At 40.0% G+C, this 25710-nt stretch overlaps 1 pseudogene; it reads right to left on the reverse strand.

The window, feature by feature from the left end:
* LOC128350579 (uncharacterized) overlaps positions 1 to 23902 on the reverse strand; it is a 41426-nt pseudogene extending 17524 nt beyond the window's left edge.
* Between the last annotated feature and the right edge of the window lie 1808 nt (positions 23903 to 25710).

Consider the following 25710-nt stretch of genomic DNA (forward strand, 5'->3'; position numbering starts at 1 on the left):
TGGAAGCAAGGTAGGAGAAAAAGCTACCCAGGTTTTCCTCTAACCTTGCTTCCACACAATCACTTCTACCCAGGTTTTCCTCTAACCTTGCTTCCACACAATCAAAAATTAGGAGTACACACAGTTCCCAAACCTGGGTAGAACACAGTTTTTGATTGTGTGAATGACCTCATTGTCTTCTTTTTTATATTCTTTGGCTTTCTCAATTATCCAGCAATGATGTCTCTTGTTCCTTGGTCTTTTCTGAAACCAGCTTGAACATCCGGCATTTCCCTTTCCACATGGGGCTCTAACCTGCATTGGATGATCCTGAGTATTATTTTGCTAGCATGTGAAATTAAGATATTGTGCGATGGTTTGTGCAATCTGTTAGGTCTCCTTTCTCTGGTATGGGTATGTAGACTGACCTCTTCCAATCTGTTGGCCACTGTTTCATTCTCCAAATTTGCTGGCATAGTTTGATTAGAGCCTAATTGATTCTTCTTCTGTTGCCTGCCATATTTCTGTAGCCATTCCATCAATTCCTGTAGCTTTCTGACTTGATAATGACAAGACAGCTGAACTAACTTCATCTTCCCGTACTAGAAGTTCTTGCAAGTAGGGAATATTTTCTAGAGTATCTTGGATGTTGACGTCCCTGCTGTACAGAATTTCAGTATACTCCTTCCATCTCTGTTTGATCTTCTCTGAATCAGTTACTATCTGTCCTTTGGCATCCCTTAACATACTAATTCGAGGTTGGAACCTCCTTCTGAGTTCAGAAATCTTTTGGAAAATTTTCCTTGTTTTTCCATGTCTATTTCCATCCTCAAGGTCTTTACAGATGTCGTTGTGGGACTGCTCCTTGTCTCTTCTAACAGCTTTCTCAAATTCCCTATTAAGTTCCTTCCTGAGGTCTTTATCTTTCTTGACATTGGCTTCTCTTCTCTTCTTGGCAATTTCCACCGTCTTTTCTGACATCCATTTTACTTTCTTCTGTTTCTTGGTCTTTAGCAGTCTCTTTTCACATTCATCCTTAACAACTTCTTTGATTCCATTCCACAGTTCCTCTGGGGTTCAATGAGGTTCAGAACTTCAAAGTGGTTCCTGATGTTCTCCTTGAAAATGGTGGGTACATTCTCAAGATCATATCATGAAAGCTGGATAGCTTTGTTTTCCCACTTTAGCTTGACTTGGAACTTGCCCATGAGCATTTCATGATCTGTTCTACATTCAGCCCCCGATCACATCTTTGCTGTTATAACTGAGCTCTTCTACTTTCTTCCATCAATTATGTAATCAATTTGATTTCTGTGTACTCCATCTGGTGATGTCCATGTGTATAAGCACTGCTTTGGTTGTTTGAAGAATGTGTTAGCAATGAAGAGATCATGGACTTGGCAGAAACTTATAAGTCGTTCTCCTGCTTCATTTCTGTTTCCTAGGCCATACAGTCTGACTGTGTTTTCCTCCTTACCATTTCCAACTTTGTCATTCCAGTCTACAACCACCAGAAGCACACCTTGCTTGCATGTTCTGTCAATTTCAGACTGAACTTGAGCATAAAACTCATAAACTTCTTCTTCGTCACCATCATGTGTGGACTTGTTCTTTCATGTTCCATACCCATCTCTACTTCGTGGACTTCATTGCTCCTGTTTGATTATAGTGTGTGGACTTATACATTCGTGTTTTGTACCCATTTCCACATTATGGACTTTATTGCTGCTCTTTGAGTACATAGTTGTTTCATCAATATTTCCCATTGTTTTGATTTTGCATACATTAAATATATTTCCTACTACAGATTTTTTCTACTGGTTGTGTTTGTTTCATATTGGTCAGTCTGATGGGGGAATCTTTTTGGTTTCTCATTGGTGTGTCTGTACATATCCTAGTACACCTTATAGTTTTTCTTGTTCCAAAAGTGCCCCTGGCCATAGCTTCTATCCAGGAGCAGACCTGGGTCCTGAAGCACTCCCAACCTGAGAATTTCTTCTTTCACAATTACTCCATCAAGAACAGGATGCCAACTTAGTCCTGGAATAATGGTGGTAGGTCTAAGTGGAACCTTTGTCTTGTGTAGATTTAATTTCAGTTGTTAACCCCCAGTCAGCCCATCATTGCCCAACCATCACAGCCTCTTTGGCTGGAGATGGTAGTGAGATGTACACCAAACTTCTGGACAACCTCTGCCAGTAGTTTCATGTAGATGTTGAACAGATGTTGATGCATCACATGTTTTCTTTAACTAGATATTAGTTAGTAGGGAAGTAGTTAAAGACAGCAACACATGATTCATATCATGTAGTTCTACCTTTTCTTAGAAGATCCAAGCCATCTAAAAAGAATTAAGAATGTTATATCCTCTTTAAATTACAGGGTTTGCTCTGGAAACCATTTATATGTATTTTTATTTATATACTGCCTCACATATCTCTAGGTGGTGTACACAATTTAAAACACAATTTACCCTGGAGTTCCATAGAAAACGTTAGACTGTAGAATCCAAGGACTGCTATCCTATATTCATTAGACCAAGAAATGTACTTTTAGGTATTTTCATAATAAGGACTCAAATTTGCAAACTATTTACATAATCCTTTAATGCTTTCCGAGTGATAATATTGCTTTCTACACTGTACTCCATTATAGTCAGTGGGAGTTAAGCACAAAAGAGCAAAGGTCAAACATCTAAATTATATGTAACCCAGTGAAGAACTGCTCAGGCAATAGACTGATGATCCTTGCCAATGCTTCCATTCATATGAGTACTCCAGAAAGTCAATACCTGTACAATGAGAACAGAATGAACAGATAAATTACAAATTGTTGAAGGGTCGAAATGTTAATATTGTCCACTATGTTTCAGAAGTTATTTTAGAAAATCAAATTCTCCTCCTGTTTTAGTAGGAACACTTTTAATTAAAATAGGAAACACATTCTTGAGAATAGAAGATGTGCTCATAGGCCACAATCCAGAAAATCCATGTTTGTTGGGCTTGGGTTTCCACCCTTAATAAAGACACAAGGAAGACATTTTGGAAGGGACACAACTTTATTAATTCAACATTCATAGAAGCAGACTGAGATGGGCACGCCATCCACCTACAGTGCAGACCTAAAGACCCATGGTGCAAGTCTTGCCTATAAGGCAATATGAAACACACCTTAGCTCTATCTTCGCTGAACTAAAGTCATGTGGCATCACTTACCCCAAGCCATAAAGTATTTGGTTTGGTGCTACCTTGACAGATTGGAGGAAATCCCTAGCTAGCACTTCTTGAGCTGTAAAGCATCTAGGGACTGACAGGGACTCCTCTCACACACACCCAAAAAGTATACCATAAGGTGTATACCTCCACACTTTACCTGCTGTTGTGACTGGGGGAAACCTAACTACCTAAGATAGCATAGTATGAGGCAGGCAAAAAAGATTTCACACAAGGCCAATCAGCGTGGAGCCAAAACATTCCTGCCCAGTCCCCAAAAGGATACCAGCCAAGACCCACATTATGTCTCAAGGAGGGAGGAAGAGGTCACTCTCCAGGTACAGACGGCTAGCTGAAATAGGCAGGAGCCTCAATGGCTACCTGGCTCCATTCATCTCCAAGCTGGCAAACAATCACAGCATCCCCTTTGCCTCCTGCTCCATAACAGTGAGGCTGGGCAAAAAGGCCGTACCCAGATAGGCTGGGTGAACAGCTAAATTCATACTGCTCACCTCAAAAGGAGAGGCATCCGTTGTACATGCCTGGATTCTTCTTGTTTAAGATAGATTTAAAATCTGAACCAAGAATTTAAGCATGTACATGTCAGAGATAAATTCTCAGCTTTGTTGCAACAGTGATAGTCGGGGTTTTAGGGACTAATTTTGGCTTTCATAAGATATTGTTAGAAGCAGTACAAAACCCTACAAAACTGATTTGCTCTGATAACACAGCAGGGAACTATGAAATCTGTGTGCTACAGAGAGCAACTCTACAATAATTAATCCCATCTTGATCTGTTCTCATCTCTGTATAGGGCTGGAGTACATCTTACATTCACCATGTGGATATTGCTGAAAATTGACTCCTGAGCTGAGTAATCCATGGGCTGGTTGCAATATTTGCAAGTGCTTGTCATGGGAACAGCCACCACCATGTTATGAGTCTCATCGCCTCTACTCCACTTTACTGCTGACCCAAGAAGTGGGGATGTAGAGACCAGCAGCCATCTGGGTCATCTGCACATTATAGCCTGAATAGGAATCCCTCACAATAGAAAGGGCTGTTTTCAGCAGCAGCCCCATGCTGAATGGCATGTGTGTTTGATCCTCAACTGGCAATCATGAAAGTGTTTAGGCAAGCCAATGTAGGTGCCTCCCTGCTGGCAATGTAGGTGCCTCCCTGCAGGCAAACATGTGCACCTCCCATCTTCCAAGTGGGCAGGTGACCAAGTGGGTACACCCCATCCCTGTCACCGGCCCAGCCTCACACTTGCTCTCCTTACAGCCTCTGCCACCACTCTTGCCACAGTGTGTTATAATCATGTTGACATCATTATAATGTGCCAGGCAGGCCTTCTGCCCAGAAGTAGTCAACAGCGGCAGGAGTGGCAGATGAAAACAGCAGAGCAGCAAGGACAGCAAGTGGTGGATGATGGAGACAGATTGCCTGCCCGCCTGCTCGGGTGACAGGAGGTGCCTGTCCACTCAGGCAAAGGGCCAGGAGGCACCACAGCTAGGCACCTGGGGCACCAGTTCATACTAAGGTACTCAGCAGTGGGGAGAAATTGGGTGATCACACAGAAGAACCTCTGCATGGAGTGCCTGCATCAAACATTCCCTTAAGTACATGTGGGGGGAGCACATACAAGTTTCTCCACCAAATGAATTGCTTTCTTCCTGCCATGCCTTTGTTGGGGCTACAGCAGGATACGCACACTGTAGAATGAATATGGAGCAGAGGTCCAGAGCAAGCAGATCATAGGAACATAGGAAGCTGCCATATACTGAGTCAGACCATAGGTCCATCTCGCTCAGTATTGTCTTCACAGACTGGCTGCAGCTTCTCTAAGGTTGCAGGCAGGAATCTCTCTCAGCCCTATCTTGGAGAAGCCAGGGAGGGAACTTGAAACCTTCTGCTCTTCCCAGAACAGCTTCATCCCCTGAGGGAATATCTTGCAGTGCTCACACTTCTAGTCTCCCTTTCAAATGCAACCAGGGCAGACCCTGCTTAGCTAAGGGGACAAGACATGCTTGCAACCAACAAGACCAACTCTCCTCTCCTTGGTCCATGGTTAAGTAATGGGTAAATCAATCAAGCTGAGGACTGGAGGTAGAAGGCATAATAGAAGGCTGGGCAGGTCCAAGTGCCAAGAGAATCTGTCCAAGCACAAGCCAGAGCCAGGGTGTGATGAGGCAAGGCATGGCAGGGTAAAACTAGGCAAAGTGAGGCAAGGTAGAACAAGTCACTTCAAATGAGTTGCACATACTACCAGGCTGGGCTGGACACATAGGTTTTTATAAAGCATAGGGGTCAGCTGAACTGCACTCGGGTTGAGTTGGTTGATTGCATCCAGCCTGACTTTGCACCTTAGAGTGGGTGCCTCTTCTCCAGAACTTTTACTTGATCTGGCTTGCTGAAGGGTCAGAGCATGAGTAGCAAAGGAGATAGGGCACCAGAGACTGGATGAAAGAAGATCTGGTTTGATACAACCTCCTGCCCCCCATCCACCTAACTAAATGTCTGAACCACAGACTTTTCCTGACAGACAACAGTTTCAGCCAAGATGCAAGACAAGTGGAAGATGTTACATTCTTGTGTATAGCAGTGCCAGTAAAAACAAAGCTGAAGCAATGCTTACTGGGAGATACAGACTGACCGTTCAGTATTCAGGAAGCAAAGAAAGATAGAAGGAAGTGGCCTGAGCCTAGGATGACTTACTGAATGACCCAGCAGTTGTTGTGCATGTTTTGATTATAAAAATAAACTGTTTGGACTTTACTTGCAGTGACTTGACTGACACAATGTTGAGGCAATAAGGATGAATCTTCTGCTGTGAATCATCTAACCTCTTTCTTCAAGGGCAGATGAAGCTACAATAGCTTTCACTGTTTAGATTCAAATATTTAAGTATTATCTGCTTGCAGCTAATGATAAAGGTCAGTACATAGGAAGGAGGCGGCTTATCACTGCCTTGGAGAAGAGATGCAGAAAAGCTGCATAGTCCCAGAAATTCAAAGTGTAGGATCACATACAGGTAACGGCTATAAGATGTTTCCAGTGGTATTTGCAGGGGGGCAGGGGGGTCGGGGAGCAATAAGTACAAGAGTAGGCTGGATTCCTTTCAATATAAGCATCTGAGCCACCTAATGGCATAGTGGGGAAATGGCTTGTCTACCAAGCCAGAGGCTGCCGGTTCGAATCCCCGCTGGGATTATGATCAAGACTATGGGACCAAGACTATGGGAAACACCTATATCAGGCAGCAGCAATATAGGAAGATGCTGAAAGGCATAAACTCATACTGTGTGGGAGGAGGCAATGGTAATCCCCGCCTGTATTCTACCAAAGAAAACCACAGGGCTCTGGGCACCAGGATTTGACACCGACTTGATGGCACACTTTACTTACCAGTATAACTGAGCCAATAAAGCTGATGGGGTTTTGTGTTGCTTACCTATGAGGAGGTTAAAAGCGTGCATTTAAAAGCACTCTGCCTCTCATCTCTACACATTCTGTACATCCATGCACAAATCTGGTTTATTTCTTGTTCCAAAAAATGCTGATAGCTTTATTCCATCCGTTGCCATTACTTACTTAAAACTACAGAGAAGAGAGCAGAGTCAATGCAACAGCCATAAAGCACAACAAAATTGCTCATAGCTTATCCTGCTATTTAAAAGGAGATGGAAATGTAGGTAGAAAAAATAAACAACACCAGACATAGTATATATTTTTTCTATATGAAAACTGAACTACAACAGAGATTCTATTTCAAGGAAATATGACTTCAAAGATATTCACCTACTTATTCTTATTTTCCTTTCCATGATGACGGCAAGAAACAAGTAATTGAAATTACGTACTCATCAATGCTTTTGTTAGCAGAAAGCAAAGGGTTCTGCTTCATTTAAGACTCCAATCTTTAAAGATTAAATCAGACAGCTCTTTCTATATGCTGAGCAGCTTGATTCAGGCTTGCATAATAAAACTTGTTATGTTTAAGTTCCAGATATTTGAAAGGTGAATAAAAATCCCAAAGCAAATAATTCTTAACTTTTGTTTATCATCAAGGTCAAATTCTAATTGATATCACTTGGCAATAATGTGATTTGACATCAAAATGTGAAGACTAATTTTCTGCTCTTAAAAATACATGGCATCCTCTATAAATAATTAACTAAAACAAGATCTTATTAAAAATGCAAAATCCGAACACCGAGAATCAGAAAATTGTGTGTGAATGGAATACAAAAAATGTTTTTGTCTTCTAATTACATGCTTCCCTTCAACAGAAAAGTACTTTGATTAAACTTTCATCAAAGCAGAATTCAATAAAGTTATCAAAACATAATACATGAATGAAAAGACCAGTAGAATACAGAATTTGTTCCCGGTAATCTCCAGCTAATGAAGTCACATTGGCCACTTAACTTCAGGCAAATTACTCATAAAAGAATCTATGTGCATTCTTGTGGTATGGACATTGGCCTTGTGATAGTTAAATACCTAGTTCAGTCAATTATACACTCATCGACTGAACTGGAAGAACTTTAAAAATGGATGAAGAAATAGTTCCAGGTTGCTGCTCACAGAATTGGCAGAGGACACGCTTACAGCGCTTTCTTCTTCAGACAAACTGCACCCTAAGCATGTTTGCCAGGCAAGAGGGGGTGAGTGAGAGTGGTGGGGTGGTAATTCCTCCCTGCATTTGCAGCTGTAAGTGTGGGCACCACTCATGCTTATATCATCTTAAGAGGGCTTATATCTATTCAAAGTTTGGGTTGGCATGCAATAAGCTAGCCTTGCCATCACCACTGGGAGAGCAGAAGCGGGAATATAGATAAAGGCACACAGGGGTCAAGTTTGGAGCAGCAATCAAGGATAGGGAATCAGGAGCTAAGGCAGTGGTTGTCACACAAGGGTCAAGTTGCTCAGACCGAATTGTAAGGTTCAGGCATAAGGCTTTATAGGGCCTAGTGACATGCATTGTTCTTTGGAGTCAGCTAGCAGTGTACAGGCAGGCTGACCTAAACTGGGAATTAATCAGCCATATATTTGTAGGAGGAGTGATTTTGTTTTGCTTCTCAGTAGCTAATTCTCTGGCTAGATCCCCACTCACATCTTTGCTGGGATAGGAGTAGATCATAAGAACAGCCCTGCTGGATCAGGCCCAAGGCCCATCTAGTCCAGCATCCTGTTTCACACAGTGGCCCACCAGATGCCACTGGAAGCCTACAGGCAGGAGTTGAGGGCATGCCCTCTCTCCTGCTGTTACTCCCTGCAACTGGTATTCAGAGGCATCCTGCCTCTGAGGTTGGAGGTGGCCTATAGCCCTCCAACTAGTAGCCAATGATAGTTCGCTATTCCATGAAGTTATCCAAACCTCTCTTAAAGCCATCCAGGTTGTTGTCTGTCACCACATTTTGTGGCAGAGAATTCCACAAGTTGATGTTGCATTGTGTGGGAAAGTACCTTTGTTTGTTGGTCCTAAATTTCCTGGCAATCAATTTCATGGGATGACCCCTGGTTCTAGTGTTATGTGAGAGGGAGAAGAATTTCTCTCGATTCATTTCCTCCATACCATGCTTGATTTTATAGACCTCTATCATGTCTCCCCGCAGTCATCTTTTTTTCTAAACTAAATAGTCCCAGGTGTTGTAGCCTTGCCTCATAAGAAAGGTGCTCTAGGCCTCTGATCATCTTGGTTGCCCTCTTCTGCACCTTTTCCAGTTCTACAATGTCCTTCTTTAGATATTGTGACCAGAATTGTACGCAGTACCCAAGTGTGGCCACACCATAGATTTGTACAAGGGCATTAAAATATTAGCCATTTTATTGTCAATCCCCTTCCTAATGATCCCTAGCTTGGAATTGGCCTTTTTCACAGTTGCCGCACATTGAGTTGACACTTTCAATGAGCTGTCCACCACTACCCCAAGATCCCTCTCCTGGTCAGTCACCAACAGCTCAGATAAGGAACTTTTTCGAAAGCTTTTTGGAAGTCCAGGTATACTATGTCAGCTGGATCACCTTGATCCACACACTTGTTGACACTCTCAAAGAACTCCAAAAGGTTTGTGAGGCAAGATTTCCCTTTGCAGAAGGCTTGCTGGTTCACTCCCATCAGGGCCTGTTCTTCTAGGTGCTTTACAATTTTATCCTTGAGGATGTTTTCCATCAATTTTCCTGGAACTGACATTAAGCAAACCAGCCAGAACACCCCTGGAACCTTTTTTGGAAATTGGTATTACATTTACTACTTTCCAGTCCTCCAGTACAGAGCCCGAGTGCAGGGAAAAGTTACATATTTTAGCAAGGAGGTTGGCAATTTCACATTTGAGTTCTTTGAGGACTCTTGGATGGATGTCATCTGGCCCTGGTGATTTGCTAGTTTTTATTTTTCCCAGAAAATTTAGAACATCATCTCTTGTCACTTCTATCTGACTCAGTTCTTTCGCCTCCATCCCCGAAAAGCCTGGTTCAGGAACAGGAATATGCTCAGTATCCTCTGTCATGAAGATGGATGCAAAGAACTCATTTACCTTCTCTGCAACCTCCATATCCTCTTTAACAACCCCTTCACTCCCTCATTGTCTAATGGTCCAACTGCCTCCCTGGCAGGTTTCCAGCTTCTGATGTATTTAAAGACTGATGTATTTAACCCTGATTATCACTTTGCATTTCTTTTGCCAGAGTTTGTGTTCCTTTCTGTTCTCCTCATTTGGACAGGCCTTCCAATTTCAGAAGGAAGTCTTCTTCCCTTTTATGGCTTCCTTGACTTTACCTGTTAGCCATGCTGGCATCCTCCTGGACTTAGTGCTACCTTTCCTCCTTTGGGGTATACAATCTAACCGGGCTTCTAATATTGTGATTTTGAGTAAACTCCATGCATTCTGGAGAGAAGTGACTCTCCTGATTTCCCCTTTCAGCTTTCTTTTCACCATACTCCTCATTTTGGAGAAGTTTCCTCTTCTGAAATTCAAAATGTCTGTGTTAGACTTCCTTGGTGATTCTCTCCCCGCATGAATGCTGAATTTGATTGCACTATTTTTACTGTTCCCTAAAGGGTCGATGACACTGACATCACGCACCAAGTCCTGGGTGCCACTCAGGATTAAGTCCAAGGTCACTTTCTCTCTGGTTGTTTCCAAGACCAACTGTTCTACAGCACAGCCATTCAGCGTATCTAGACATTTGACCTCTTTGTCATTACCTGACTGTGAATTGACCCAGTCTATGTGTTGGTAATTGAAGTCGCTCATTATTACTTCCCTGCCTCTCCTTGACACCTCCCTGATTTCCCACTGCAACTCCCAGTCACTGTCAGTGTTTTGATCCAGAGGGCGATAGCAAGTCCCCAGTAGCACATTTCCTTTCAGACCTTGTATTGTCACCCACAGGGTTTCTGTGGAGGACTCCGGTCCTCCTAGGTTTTCTACCTTGTTAGATTCTATCCCTTCTCTAACATACAGTGCTACTCCACCTCCAAAGCACTCCTCCCTGTCCTTTCTATAGAGTTTATATCCAGGCATAACAGTGCTAGCAACCAAGCACTCCAGCTCACCCATCTTGGCTCAGAGGCTTCTGGCATTGGCATATAAGCACCTATATGCTGAATCTCTTACCTGGTGTATGCTATCTTTCTTTTTAGTCTTTGACCAGCTGGCACAGCCTTCTGTCTGCTCTTTATGTGGTTGTGCTTTGTCCCCTTCTGTTATATCTGAATCCTTTGCACCCTCACACTTTAAAGGATCAGTAGCCTGTCTCTATGCAACCTGCTTTGGAAGCTCTATACATTTGTATGTGTGCTTGTCTGGATGTAGGTTTGTTTTAGTAAGATAAGTATTTATTGTATTTATTCCTGTCCTAACCCCCCCAGTCCAGCTGAACACTTAAAAAAAAAAAGACACCCTTCTAGAATTAGGTAATAGGTTAGTGGGGTTAATGGGTTAATAATGTGAACAACCTCTAGGGACATTGCTCTATAAAGGTAAAGTGTGTCATCCATTGATCCATTGCCATCTCCCATGCGGTATGAGATGATGTCTTTCAGCATCTTCCTATATCACTGCTGCCCGATATAGTTTGCTTTTTGTTAGATTTGTCCTGTTGGGGCTTCCTTTGTTCAGAAGAGTACTACCCGACCCTGACACAGCCCTTCTTGGTCTTTTGTGTTGTGTTTTTGAATAATAAATTATGTTCTGTAGAACTTTGCTTGCAGTACTCTTCGCCAAAACATCACAGTTAGATCTTGACTTGTGCTCATGCAATAGTGAATGAATGAACAGGGATAGCTTTAATGGGAGTGTGAACATTCCACTTTCATTTTCCCCATTAACGTGGTGGGGGCAGCAGCTCTTCGCCCTCTAAGAGTATGTATTATAGCTGCTTCCCTCACAAAGTAATCTTATGTAGATTTAACAAAGATTTTATTCAGAAACAACTCCATTTTCTCCTTTTCCTTTTCCTTCCTTTTCCTTTCTGACTTCATACATACACACACACACACACACACACACACTACAAGATCCCAACTGGGACAAAGGTCTAAACAACAACAACAAAAGATTACTGGATAGAAAAGAACAGTGCAAGAGCAGGAAGAACTGCTACTTCCACATCAATGGAAGGTGGGAGGAGGAGGAGGAGCTGACAATTATTCCCTTAGCAGCAGCTCCTCCCCTTCCCCCATTTTTATCAGTGGAGATGACTGCATTTCCTCTTCTTACACTTGAATGATGGGGGGAGGAGGAGGGATACCCACAGATACGGAGAAAGAAGAGCCTCCACTGATGTCCTGTGGTGTTGCTAGTTGCTCCTCTTGCTCCCCTCATTGGTGAATGGGCTTTTTGCCCAGAGGGCCTTCTGGGGGAAAATCACATTTGTTGATTAGAAGGGAAGAAGAAGACAGTGCTATCATGGGTCTCTTATGCCACCTCCCACCACTGTTCCCTCTAAGGCGTGGACACGTGTGCCCGCTCACAAGTTTTCTGATGTCTGCTCAGTTAGTTTTAGATCCCACTCAGGTTGAATTAGGAAGGCCCCACTCTGAATGCATATGTGCACACAATGCCTTGGTACTGCCACCCAGAACAACTCTTTCCACACAGACAGAGATGGAAAAAATTAGAGGAACCACTGCCTCCCACCCACCCATTCTCACCCTCCCATTCCCACTCACCCATCCCACCCATTCCCACCCACTTCCCTGGGAACATACCAATTTGTCAATACGAATGAAGAGGACAAGGTAATGGCAGCACAAGACTCTCATTGGTGTTGCTAGTATCTCTCTTATAGGCTTTGGGGGTCAACCATGGACCCTCAGGCCAGTACCTGGCTTGACTGACCTTTGATGCCACCTCTGGAGAGAATTCCTGAAATCCAGGTGCTTTCCATGAATGGAGAAAAACTTAGAGAATGTGCTAACACCTGACAATTCTCCTCACACCCTGCAGTCCCCTGTGCTGCATTCCACACTATTCCCAAGGGTCCCTGATACTCAGGAGTGGCTTATTGGATGGATGCAATGGAGAAGAAGAGGTGGGAAGGATCCCTTGCAAAAGTGCCATTGTGCAAGCTTAATTCTGGATCCAATCCAAAGCCTTTCAATATATTCCAATAGCATTTCTACCCACAAGCTATATTCCAGCTGCTTTTTCAGTGTTAGGTTGTTCCAGCGTTCTCTATCTAGTTTAAAGTTACAAGGAATGAAGGGCTCATGGCAAGCACATAAAGGACCCATGAACAAGATTGTGATAGGCAACACTGATAGAGAAATAATAGGTTTTCTTCCATTTCTGAGAGACCTAAGTAAAGGAAGGTGCAGAAAACACTTCAAAGTATGTTGATGTAGATTGGGAGTATCCGTAGTTAGAAAACAGAGAAAAGGTCTTCCATAACCTTCTCACCATAACAAACTAAACAGAGTAAATTGATAGGTCTGCTTGGAATTCAATGTAGAGAGAAAAGGCATGAATAAACTTACACTAAAAATAACCAGAGACAATTGGAGATAAAAGCTTCTATATTCATGCACCTAAAATGATTGTCATGTTTTTTAGTGTCTTTTTATGTCATAAGCCTTCAGAGGAAAGAGCCTACTTCATTAGCTTAACAAAGTATATACATGTGAACTAATGTATACTGGAGGGCTGGAAACTAATTTAACAAGATGGTAAATAAAGAAGAGAGTCTACAAATGTTCCCGCACAGCATATACAAGATCACATTTCCCTGGTATTTCATATAGATTTGGTGAATCTATATCAAATTTTAAACGAGAAAAAAAGAGAAAACTCACTGTTGTAATTTTGCTGTGTTAACACACTCACAAGTAATACATCATCCAAATCCTAATCTATGAACTCTAACTATGAATCCCTTCATTCGTACAGCATTGCTTCAGAAAGTTAATGTCATTTCAATTTATTTTTATATAAAAATAAGCTATGAACGTTGATGCTACTCTTATTTCATTAAATATGCATGCAAATTAGGGTTGTTTCTAGGTCAATTGAAACCTAAGGCATTCTGTTACATTTATGTACAACTGTGTGGATAAATATGGATGCATCCAGCTAGGGGGCTCAATGAATTCCTCTTATTTACAATTCAGTGCAACATTTGGACTTCCTTTAGTGTTAAACGAAGGGTTCTTTATTCACATTATTAGTATGAATTTCTGTGTCTAACATAATGATCTTTTGCTGCTGAAAACAGAAAATTATTGCATTTCCCTGAAGTTTCAAATCAATAACTAGCAGTAATTGCCTCTTATAAAGTTATTTCTGGACTGATACTGATATTTCAAGGTTCAGTCTTCTCCCCACCCCTTGCTAAGTAGCAAAGCATTGCCAGCATTATGACCAATACAATTAAGCTTATTGAAGTTACAGTGGTGTCCCAGAAGTCAAAACAGATAAGAAGAATTAAGGGCTACAGCTGATGGGCTAAAGCTGCAGAGGTTCCATAGAATTCCCATACCTGTAAAGGATGTACCATTCATTTCAGTGGAAGTTGTACCCATAAATTCCTTCATGCACAGAATTAAGTCTCCAATCAATAAGAAATGTATTACACACGTGTGTACACAGACATCCTAGCCTTCTTTTCTGCTCAGCAGGCCCTTTAAGGAGGATCACAAGCAAGATCAATGATAAAACATGAAGCAATGCCTCTCACCCACAATCCATTCCAGCAATTCAAAAGGACACTGAATTGGATGGTACTGAAAGCTGCTGAGGGATCAAAGAATCTCTTGATCCCTGTCTGTCTCCCACTGAAGTCAATGACAGTCTATGTATGCAGAAGCTCCAAATGTCCATCAAAGCAGAGTATTGGGAACTGAATAGAGCCCAGACATAAAGATACAGCCCCAGAAATACTTCTTTGCACATAAAGTTCTCAGTTCAGCAGCAGATGCTTATATATAAGTCTGTTACCAAGGCTCAACCTTGTTGGATCAAAGTAATTATATGTATCTGACAATCCGCTTTTAGACAGGATGTACAGTATATTATTGTCAGACGAATGTCACACTGGCAGAATGGCACACTTGAGGCACAGAAGGAAAAACATGTTGGGGGCGCAGGGGACATAACCTGACAGAAAATGCTGTTCCAGCTGTACAGTGTTAGTCTGGATAGCAACCATTATATATTGCTTATATTTAGCATAATATCTGTAGTGCTTTCGTCATTTTAAAGTGCCTGCAAGTTAGTAACGGTGTACTGCATACTTCCTGGAGAGATAAGGCTACTGCCTGTGATCCAATTGGTTTCTTTAGGTGAGAATTATAAGTCATGCATTAATCAGCTATTAGCAGCTTTCATGTATCTATTTACTGCAGAGCTATAAACCTAGGGAGGGGTGGGGAGTTGTATTTTGCATTTGGTTCAGTTATAGAATTCTCTTTACTAACATTCCAGAACTTGAGAATTCTGAGTACATAATAAATGTATATTTTAAGGAACAGTAATCACCCTTGTCTACACGGCTAAATTTGCTATTCTTTTATAGAATAGATTATTTATTTATTTATTTATTTATTTATTTATTTATTTATTTATTATTGATTCGATTGCTATACCGCCCTTCCAAAAATGGCTCAGGGCAGTTTACATAGAGAAATAATAAATAAATAAGATGGATCCCTGTCCACAGAGGGCTCACAATCTAAAAAGAAACAGGATAGACACCAGCATCAGTCACTGGAGGTACTGTGCTGGGGGTGGATAGGGCCAGTTACTCTCCCCCTGCTAAATAAAGAGAATCACCACATTAAAAGGTGCCTCTTTGCCAAGTTAGCAGGGTTTTTTTAGAAATATCTCTCATATTTCTATAAACCTATGTGCTTTGCACTTATTCAATCTCTACCCATTTACCTTGAGAGAACAGGCTAGGTTTCAATATTATAAGACCTACTAAAATGTTAATTGTGAGCTAATTAATTTTCATAGAAATAACCCACTCGTTTATTTACCTATCACTATCTACCATCAGAATACAAAACCTATGCAGTTTTGCATACAAAAATATTAAAACCACCACTTCATGGCTACAATGACTACATTATGTGTTAGAAAAATAATCTGCCTGCCCTTATGCATTTATGAGGATCATTTTAGATTTTAATGAAATTATTCTGACTGAGTAAATCCTAAACCAAAATGGAAAGGGAGTTAATTTAAGTTTCTCATTTTAAGCCTGGTAAGTATCAAATCTGGAGGAAAAGGTGATGATGTTTAAATATCTCAGCTCTAAAATCAATACTGAATATATTCATAAATTAACAATTATCAGGAACTAAAACATTCATAGCTGAGAATCACAGAATAATTAAACCATGTGAATGTGTAATAAGAAATTAATTTTTAACATTACATTTTTATGAAGGGTTTTGTAGAAATCCTTCAGCTCTATTTTACCAAGGGATAATTTTTTTCCTCATATGACTCTATACAGCATGAAACATACTTTGCCGTTGTAACTAAAATTACATTTTTAAGGGTCAGGTGCAGGCTAAGCAAATTTAAAAGGAGAGATTTCACACTTGTTGGAAACACACGCAGATGAACTTACTCATAGTTACTAAGCAGCCTTAATCATGTTTGAATGTGAAGGCTTTATTCTGCATTGAGCTCAGGGGCAGCAGCTGAGTAACTCCTCTAACTTGTAGCCATCCTTCTAGGCAACCACATGACAAAAGCCTTATTCAAACACTATTTTAAAAAAGATAGGACTGTACATGATTACAGTGCCAAAAGTGGGTTGGAAGTCCATGCCCTGTGTGTCAGTAATCCCCTCCACCCACAGTTACAGCAGCATTAGTCTGAAGAGACAAAGGCTGTAATTGTGATGGCGAGTGCTTCCATAATCAACAGCTTGGGGCAACCCAGGCCACCAATAACAGAAGTGCCTGCCATCATGTTTATGGTGTTTGTCTCTTTAGATGAACAACACCATAACCATGAGCAGCTCAGTGGGGGGGGGGGAGTGACACACCAGGGCGGGACTTCTGACCTGCTTTCAGTGATGTAATCATGTACAGCCCTTTAAAAAAAAAGTCTGAATAGGACTATAATCTTCCTATCAGCAAGGGCTCAGGGAGTGGCACGAACAGAATCAGTAAGGAGAAGAATCTCGATTCATGGTCTGTACCACTCCTGACTGTCATGTTTAAATGTTCCTCCCATATAAACCAACTCCTTTCACTCACAACACTAGAATGTCAGACAAAAGGCTAACCCATCATGCCAACATGCTAACCTTTGGGGAAATGAGTATTTACAAGGTGGGGATAGTCACACCTATCCCCCAGCTGCAATCTGAAATGGCACAGCCTAGCAACAGATTCAATCTTACCATGAACCTGCCTGATCTGAAGAACCAGCTTCATTTCCTCCCTATTTCTAACATTAAGCTCTTATGTAAAATCTATGCTGATTTTGGAAATATGTTGGGTAGGTTTTAGTAATATATAATACTGGACATTACCCACCCAAGGCTACACACTTTTAAAGGCACTACTTTGTAGACCAGTTCGGACAATACATCCAGTCTGGCTCCAAATCCCACAAGCTTGTGCCCACCATTGGCAAAAATGCATGGTTCCCCCAGTAGCAAGCCTTTGCTAGTGGCCACACCAAACTTGTAGAGTTCTCTTCCTGAGAATATCTATCTATCTTTCTATAATACACTTTCCCTCTGGAGCACTACTGCTTGGGGTGGCTCACAACATTAAGAAAATACATACAATATAAAACAATAAAAATTAATAAAATTAAACAAAAGATCAAGCTAAAACCACATTTAAAAGTTACAACTTTTATGTTTCAAATTAAAAGTTATAAGACAAAAGCTAAAAACAAAAAACAAAACCTACCAGATATAAGCAGCAGATAGGACATTTAAAAGCCTCTCTAAAAAGATGTAGAGGGAGTTCCAAAGTTTAGGGGGCCCAACCGAAAAGGCCCTGTCTCTATCTCAGAATTGTCATCTGGCTCCCTCCCTGGCTGTTTGTAGACTCTTAGCTAATATGTACAGTTTGTATTCTGGAAGACTTTTAGCCTTGTGTTTTGATATTTTAATTTTTCATTTCTGTGCTGCTGTTTTATTTTTTATTGTCTTTTTGGTTTTTTTTATATATGTTGGCTAACATAACATGCAGCTTTATGGAGCCATAATCCTGCACCCCAGGGCTGGTCCAGGTTTTAAAAGGCAGCCCTGATACTATTTTGGAAGAGCAACTGAAGAAGAAGCATTTCTGCAGGTTTCTCCATTGTCATGAATGGGGAAACTTGCAGAAACACTCCTAGTTGAACAAGCTGTATCAGACCTTATGCACTATACAATAAGACATTGTATAGTGGCCTCCAAACAAGCCCTTCAATTTATGTAACCACTTCTGATCATTCTTCTTTGACTGTATCAGCTTGTACATGATTGGATCCACATGGCCTTTCCAGCCTCTTACGTATTCTTCATCAAAGGTTCTTTTCTTTCACACTCCCTTTAAGCAAGCTGCACTAGTTTAATAGAACAAACAGTACAATAACTGCTTTGGATTACCATATATTTCCAACATGACTCTTTAGAAATCCTCCGCAAAAGAAGGCTACCCATCAAGAGCATTATCATTGCATTTGTGGTCTCCTTTTAAAATTGTTCTCTTTTTAAAATGTTATTTGCCATGAGCAGAGGTGGCTAAAATGAAATTACAAGAAGTTAAAAAAAATGACAAAGCCTCCATGAAATTAAAATCATTTCCAACAAGTCAGCAGCCTAACAAGTGGAGTACTTTATCCCTATAGTAATTAATGCTTGGAAAATAAGGCAATATCCAAAAGCAGTTGGCTAACTTGTAAGTGGTGGAAAGGATGCACATCAACTGTAACCAATTTCATCTTCACATAGTGGAAAGCCTCACCTCTATGAAACATTTTGGTAAATCAGGTTATAAGCCATGTGTGAAGATGACACAGCAAACAGAGTAGAATAGAAGTAGCACTCCCCCCCACCGCCATTTAGCAAACCTCATCATTAGGAGTACCCCAAGGCATTGGGTTTGGCTTTCTTTTTTAATGGTGGCAGTACATTGATATGAACAAGTACAGTATCAACAGTCAATTCAGATAGAAGAAAAAAGAACAGAATGATTAAAACAGCACATTTTTGTATGAATGTTTAGGGCTGAAACTCTAATTCCATGATTGTAGGTACATCCTGTCATGAGAGTTCAGAAGAAGGCAGCCATTACAGGGAATACCTATGTATTGTGTTACAGGAAGAGACAAGTTCAACAAGTACAGGCAGGAAGTATGAAGGGACTCTTCCTTCAGTTAGGATCACTACTAGCAAATGCTAGTGCCACACGCTGGCTGGACATATTATGATACGTTTCCACACTAACTCCCCCCACTTTCTTAAACCAACAGTTGTTATTATTGGACAGCACGTCTGAACATTTGGCAATTTGTAGGTCCATAACTCATCTCAAAATCTCAAAGGTTTCCGGATAATTCAACCGGACCAAGTAGTGAGCTGAGTACTGGTATCATTGTCTTATTGGTGGCTGGCCCCAGCACAGGCTCTGTACAAGAACTGGGGTAGCAGGTGCTGTTTCCTCATCAGAAGGCTGTTCATTCTTAGGTATGACAAGATTTCTACGATTTCTGTTATATATTCCACTATCCGTCTGGACCAAACACAATCTGGGTTTGTCTCTCCTTCCTACAATTGTATCAGGAGTTTGCCATAACTTTTCACCATCATGTTAAAATAAGAGCCTCCCCATCTCTGACAACTTTTTAAAAGTATTTAAAGATGCATCTGTTCACCCAGGCTTTTAAATAATATTGTTTGGATTGTTTTAATGTTTATAGAATATTGTTTTAAAATTTTAAATTGCTGCATTTTAAATTTCTTTTTTAAAAAATTCTTGTTTTTGTTTTTAACTAATGTTTTACTTTTGTTTTTATCTTGTTGTAAACCGCCCAGAGTTTGGGCAGTATAAAAATATGTTAAATAAATAAATAAAATTTTATATATACTCTGTTGCCATGCTCTAAGTGTGGTTGCAGTTGTACTGAATGTCACCTATTGTAGAAATGCCCATAGCTGTCCTTGGCCTTGCGATCTGAAAATGCAACTTTGTGCAGATCAGACCATTCTGGAGCCAGATTTTCCTCTAGGGTTGGAACAGGTGTTCTGATTTGTCTGCCCATTAACAGTTCTGCAGGGCTATATCCAGTAGCTATCAATGATGTGGATCTGTAGCTCAAGAAAGCAAGATGTGGATCATCATGGCACAACATTTTCTTAGCAGTCTGTACTGCCCTCTCCGCTTTCCCATTTGTCTGAGGTTAGTGAGGACTCATAGCACCATGGTTAAAGTTAAATGACATGCAAAAGAGCTTGAATTCTGCTGCTGTAAACTGGGATGCATTGTCTGTCATGAGATTTTCTGGAATGCCAAAACAGGCAAAGGTGTTTTTCAGTTGTGTAATGACACTGTGGCACATGATAGTGGACAAGGAAAGTATCTCAATATATCTGGAAAAATAGTCTATGATGACCAAATAGTGTCAGCCTTGAAATCCATACAGGCTTGCTGCAAGCTTCTTCCAAGATCTAGTAGGCAAGGATGTGGTAATTAAAGGCTCTTTCTTTGTTTTTTTCAATATTTATAGTTCATTTATTAGTAATATAAGTAAAAACAGAAAAGGTTACATCTCTGAGAGTCATACATGATTACAAACAAAAACATATCCATCATAAGAACCTCCTCTATATGCAAGATACAAATAGTAATTATATATATTTATAGATATGTGTATATAATTATATAGTAGGAAATGTTAACATGGGCCTCAGTGTTACCATCAGTAAAATTTCAAACCTCAAAACCAATTGAGCATCCAGCAGTTAAACAATATAGAGAGGGGAAAGCCAAAACGAACAAAAAAAACATATACAGGAATATTGTAGTTGATTCGGGCACAGAGCAAAACATCCGCAGTAAGGGTCCCATCCCATATCCACAAGCTCAAAAAGTATTAATAAGCATATTATTAATTAATATTATATCAATAAAAATTTATAAATAGCCAGAGAAAAATTCAAACTCAACAAAAAATAAAACCTTCATAAGTGAAACTCCCTGAAATCCATAAAATCAATTAATATAATTATCCTACATAAATTTCATCCTTCTTTTAATTCAAAACCTGTATAAAAATTATCCAGATGCATTTTCAAGATAAGGTCCCAAATCCTCTTCAATGTAGAAATATTGATAAAATAATTCTAGGCAGAATACTGAATAATACAGTTTGTTCTGCTGCTAGATGGATAAAATCTAAGAAAATCTATACGAAACCCAAAAATATTTAATGTCATTTAACAACCTTACCCACTAATACAAGAACAACAACAACAAAAAAAGCTTCTCCTGTAAAGAACTATGAACTCAATAAACCTATCTTAACAGATAAGAAGGTATGGAAAAAATTCCTGATCCGGGTTTCAATGTTAAGTTATATAGACAAAAAATGAAGGTTCCATTGGTTGTTACCTGACTTATGAAAGCTATTAGTTTCATACAGACACAAAAACGCCATAAATTCTAGACAGGAACTCCAAAATAAAAATATAGTTGTTATGTCACCAGCAGAATACCTAGAAGTGTCCATCAAAGCAGAACAATAACCAGCCAAAATATAAAGCTCCACGCCAAATCATGCAGCAAGATCTTCAGCATATCTCTATTATCACTTCATGTTGGCTCTCATCCCTGCAAAACACTGCACCATTACCTCCATAGAAGCCCATGACAACACAAAGGGGGAAAAACAGAAATGCAAGAAAACATTTCTGCTCTCCACTGTAAAAATATCATTAAAACCAAAAAGATCAGAATAAGTCTAAATTCTAGTATATAAGAGGATTGGAAGAATAATTTTTGAACCTCTACTCTGACTCCCCCAAATGTCAGAAAATTAGAATGGAAAAAAAGATTGCTCATAGAAAGAGAAGATGCCAACCTCACAAAAACATAAAATTTAAATGTAAATTTTTCTTTTTAAAAAACACACAAAGCCATGATGGATTTCCCAGCCCTTACACACCAATTATATGACAATTTAACAGATATTCATGACTGATATCCAAAACCTATTGTACAAAAACAAAAACAAAAAAAGATAGAAAATAAGAAGGATAGACAATAAGACAGATAAAGTAAAATAACTAACTGAGACTCTCATCATTTTAAAGACCAAATAAAATTTGCATTACCACAATCTTTCACAATACCATCAAATTATATTTCAAATTTTACCCATGATATAAGAAATTGAGCTTTAAATTTAAAGATTTCCCTCTTCACAAAATTTTTGGTTAAAGCTATTAAGTGACAGGGAATATAAAAGCAATTCCTCAATTAGCAAAAACTAATTACATATACAGGACAACATTACATCAGCAATTATAATATGTATGAATGCTTACATGTAAAAATGTTTAAACTAGTTTCCCTAACCTCTGTTATATTTTTGGAAATAACATCACAGAGAATACAATGAGAAGAAAGAAAGAAAAAATCCTTATAGTTTCAACCTAATTACTTCAATACATTTTAATACATTTTTATCTTGAAGCAAATCAAAGGAAATCAAGAATCTCATTAAATGTGAAAAAAAAAAGGAGAAAGGAAAAAAAAAATATCATTTGATTCCCAGGTATTTCTTACACTGCATCAAAACAAAACAGTAAAGATACCCAGAAGAAATCCAGTAAAGGGTTAATATGTAAGAGGCTTGAGGAATTTTGAGAACGTTCTTGGGCCAAAGATAAGGTATTCTGCCAGAGACATAATAAGCCGGAACTTACTCCATACAAAAGCTTACTCATGGGGAAATGTGAAAAGTCTTAAGTCTCCCGTTTCATTCCAGTTTATTCTTTCCACTTTCTAATGTTAAATTTCAAAGGCTTGCAATGTTGAATGATGATTCCAAAAATCAAAAAGGATTTTCATAAAATAAGGAAGGTTCTCGTAAAAGTTCAGAAGTGTGAGACAGAAAACAGAAAGTTTGGTTACCAGCCATAAAATATGTTGTCAACGCCGAAATTCTAGTGCAGTGAAGAAGTCAAAGTTTAAAATAAAAATTACAATCTTCTAGGTGAAAATTAAGCTAATAAAAGTACAGGCAGTAGGCTCTGCAAAGGAGAAAAGACACCCAAGCAGTAAAATCTCATCTGTCAACATCCTCTTCAACCAGCCCTCTTCTTAATACTGTAAATCATTCCATAATTGCTGCTAGGAAGGTCAATAAGAGGTTCAAAAGTGCAAAGTTAGAATACCAGAGATCTTGCATACTCCCAGCTGTAGTTGTCTCAGAGATTAATTAGGAAAGAGAAAATGGATAGATTAGTTGCGAGGTCATCCCTTCATCAGCTTTGATGAAATTTGCCTCTTCCATTCAGCCTGTTGCTTAAGCAGAAAGATTTATTCCAGGGGTTCGTCCAGGGAAAGCTCCCCAGACTCCCCCCCCCGCCCCAGGAAAAAAGCCCTGCATGCAATCCGATCTCCATCATAATGATGTGAGATAATTGGACCCAATGAGAGTCAAAATGCCTGGAGTGTTAGCCAGGTGCTTCTCTTCGGAACGCCATCATTGCTCCTCAATTAAAGGCTCTTTCCATTGAGTTGGTCTATTCTTTCTGCAATGATTGCAAGATGAGTCTTTAAGTTATTTCCAATACTGGGCCACCATACCGTCTGCTTGGCATGCTCATGGCATTTGGTTAAGCCCCGATGGCCTTGGTGAATAAGGTCTAGAATTTCTTTTCTCATCATTTGTGGCACAACAATATGATTTCCTTTTGTTATTAGTCCATCTGATTCACTAAGCTGGTCATGTTCACAAAAGTATCACTTAGATAGCTCTGATATATTCAGGCCACCCATTTCTGATATACTGTAAGACTTCTTGAAGTTCTAGATCATGTTGAGTAGCTGTTCTGATCTGAAGCAACATCTGTCGCTTGTCGGATGTTTCCATGAAGATGTGTACTGTATCAACATAAGCTTGTACTTCCCCCTCTAGGTCATAGGAGTTTTCCTTCTGTATGGTACTATGTGATAAGGCGTCTGCAAGTACCAGCTTTTTCTCTGGAACATATTCAGCTCTTGGGTTGAACCTCATCATTCTTATCAAAAGACATTGACATTGAAATGGTGCTTGATTGTAAACTTTCCCCTTTATTAGGGTCACCAAGGGTTTGTGGTCAGTGATAAATCTGAAGGATAGTAGACCTCACAAATATCTGCAGAAGATTTTGCATGCCCAGACACTGGCTAGGCATTCTTTTTCTATCTGTGCATAAGGTTGTTCTGTTTCTGTATGAGTACTAGAGCAGAATGCGACCAACATCCACTCTGACCCATGTAATTGGAGTAGAACATCACCTCCTCCATAACTGCTTGCATCAGCACTAACCATTGTAGACTTGTTAGGATCATAGAGGTGTAAAACTGGGGAATTTGAGATCATGTCCTTTATTTTCATAAAAGTGGCTCCCAACTCCAGGATGTATTGGATCACAGTAGCAGATTTAGTTGCTGTGTCCTATGGAAAGATCCTATGAGTATCGACTGAGATAATTCACCATTCCTAGAAAGTGTCTCAATTCAGTGATGTTTATAGGTCCGTTTAAGTTTCTAATGGCTTTTATTTTTTCAGGGGGGAGCTTCACACCCTGTTCTGTAATCACTTGTCCTAGGAAGAACTCTATATCAGTTTGGTGAAAAATACATTTTTCTTTGTTTAGTTTAAGTCCAGACTCCTGGATCAGATTTAGGATGAGGGTTAGAGTTTTATCATGCTCTTCTAATAATGTGCCATGTACTAAAATGTCATCCATGAAATCAATCATCCATGAAATTTATGCCACAGGGTCCCCCTTGAGTAGGCCAATGTTCCCAATAGTATTCCCTCTGAGGTGTGTGCATGTGTGTGCTCTCATACATTTTGGTCTGCTCAGTTAATTTTATATCCCACTCAGGCTTAATAAGGTAGGACCCACTCTGAATGCATGTGTGCACACACTGCCTTGATACGGCTGCCCAGAACAAAACTCATTCCACACATAAAAGAAAAAATTAGAGAAAACAACACTGGTCCCCAAACATTCCTTCTATTTCTCCCACTGCTTTCATCAGTCCCATTCTGGTAGCTACTCCATGACTGAGGAGATCATCTAGTTCATGGCCTCTGATCAAAGTTTGACTTACTCCCAGGTAACTTTACATAGGATTGCAGCTCAAATAACTAAACCCTTGTAAATCTTCTAAAAGTGAGTTGAACTAAAATGTGAAAACCTATCGTCTATTCTTATGGTGAAGCAAGATGACCACTTTAGCACAAACTCAGCAATCACTCATATATCTATATTAAAGTAAAGGAAAAGTTGTGCTGTCGAGTTGATGTCAACTCCTGGCGACCACCAAGCCATGTGGTTTTCTTTGGTAGAATAAAGGAGGGGTTTACCATTGCTGTCTCCTGAGCAGTATGAGATGATGCCTTCCAGTATCTTCCTATATCGCTGCTGCCTGATATAGGAGTTTCCCATAGTCTGAGGAACATACTAGCGAGGATTCAAACCAGCAACCTCTTGCTCCCTAGGCAAGTTACTTCCCTACAATTACCTTAAAATGGGCATGTGAAAGTCCTGTTCAGTTCTTGAACCTAAGTGCACTGTACAATACAGTATGCAGGTACAGAGGGAAAGGCAGACATCTGGCTTGCCCCATGCCCACTTGCTCCAGAGCATACACACACACCTGATTCATTTGTCTGCAGAGGAAATGCTGTATGCAGAGAGTACAACATTCCAGATTATGTGCATCATTTTTTTCTAGGTATAGCTTTTCCATCTTCGGACAAGTGTTGTACTCAAGCAACTGTTGTACTACTCAAGTGTTGTACTCAAGTGTTGTACTCAGGAATGTAACTAC

Source organism: Hemicordylus capensis, chromosome 3 (assembly GCF_027244095.1).
Source record: "Hemicordylus capensis ecotype Gifberg chromosome 3, rHemCap1.1.pri, whole genome shotgun sequence".
In the NCBI taxonomy this organism is placed as follows: Eukaryota; Metazoa; Chordata; class Lepidosauria; order Squamata; family Cordylidae; genus Hemicordylus; species Hemicordylus capensis.